Source organism: Cynoglossus semilaevis, chromosome 9 (genome assembly GCF_000523025.1).
Source record: "Cynoglossus semilaevis isolate Cse_v1.0 chromosome 9, Cse_v1.0, whole genome shotgun sequence".
Lineage (NCBI taxonomy): Eukaryota > Metazoa > Chordata > Actinopteri > Pleuronectiformes > Cynoglossidae > Cynoglossus > Cynoglossus semilaevis.
In genome coordinates, this window is record NC_024315.1 from 14,497,213 (window position 1) to 14,497,990 (window position 778).

The 778-nt window shown below is 39.8% G+C and overlaps 1 long non-coding RNA gene across 1 annotated transcript in view; it reads right to left on the reverse strand.

Annotated features, from left to right (window-relative positions):
- Positions 1–6: 6 nt before the first annotated feature.
- LOC103384044 (uncharacterized) overlaps positions 7–778 on the reverse strand; it is a 23,259-nt gene continuing 22,487 nt past the window's right edge. The window contains exon 3 of the long non-coding RNA XR_522065.3: positions 7–198. This is a non-coding gene — a long non-coding RNA (uncharacterized LOC103384044). The remainder of the gene's footprint in view (positions 199–778) is intronic.

The following is a 778-nucleotide window of genomic DNA, read 5'->3' on the forward strand; positions in this document are numbered from 1 at the left end:
TTGGTTATATTTTCTGATGCTACTCAGAAAATGTTGGGGCCTTCATATCGCTAATTCTTAGTGATATCAACTTATAGCATCCCTGGTGAAGACACAGCAGAATACAGAGCTAAATAACATAAGAGGATACAGTCACAGTCGACGCACCGCACAGCTCTTGGTGTCCGTTGTAGGTACTGAGTACCACACATTGGCCACCTGTGTGGGGAGACACTGTTGAAGGTAAATACAGTGGTATGAAAAGGTTTGGGCACCCCTGATCATTTTCAAGATTTTCCTTTGTGTATCATTGGTTGTTCGGAACAGCAATTTCAATTAAATATATCATATAGCAAACAAACAGTGATATTTAAGAAGTGAAATGAAGTTTATAGGATTTACAGAAAGTGTGCAATAATTACTTAAACAAAAGTAGGCAGGTGCATAAATTTGGGCACCCTTGTTTTATTGATTTGAATACCTTTAGCACTAATTATTGGAACACAAAGATTGTTTGGTAAGCTTGACCCTTGACCTACATACATAGGTGAAGCCAATCATGAGAAAGGGTATTTAAGGTGGCCAGTTGCAAGTTGTTCTCCCCTTTGCATGTTCTCAGAAGACTGGCAACATGGGAGCCTCAAAACAACTGTCAAATGACCTGAAAACAAAGATTGTTCAACATCATGGTTTAGGGGAAGGATACAAAAAGCTAGCTCAGAGATTTCAGCTGTCAGTTTCCACTGTGAGGAACATAGTGAGGAAATGGAAGACCACAGGCACAGTTCTAGTTAAGGCC